Below are 280 nucleotides of genomic sequence, written 5' to 3'. Positions count from 1 at the left end.
GAGGACTTGCCACTGCTCAAAGTTGGGCAGAAGCTGGGACGTGTCAAAGATGCAGATAAAGAGGTAGACTCATTAGGAAATAAGCTTCAAGGTCGGATCCCTTTGTGCTGGGCCAACCTGCTTCCCCACCTGCCCTGTGAGGAAGGAGGAAGTGGAACAGGAGGCGAGCAAAGAGGCACTGAAGCATCAGTAGGCATCATTGTGGAAGCAGCTGCCCCGGCAGTGTCATGGTCCCAGCAGCGGCCAGCAGGTAGTCTAGCAGCAGCCAGCTCTCCCTCAG

The sequence above is a fragment of the Sapajus apella genome, unplaced genomic scaffold (genome assembly GCF_009761245.1).
Source record: "Sapajus apella isolate SASKATOON/1434 unplaced genomic scaffold, GSC_monkey_1.0 scaffold4, whole genome shotgun sequence".
NCBI classification, from domain to species: Eukaryota; Metazoa; Chordata; class Mammalia; order Primates; family Cebidae; genus Sapajus; species Sapajus apella.
This window is presented reverse-complemented; position numbering follows the sequence as displayed.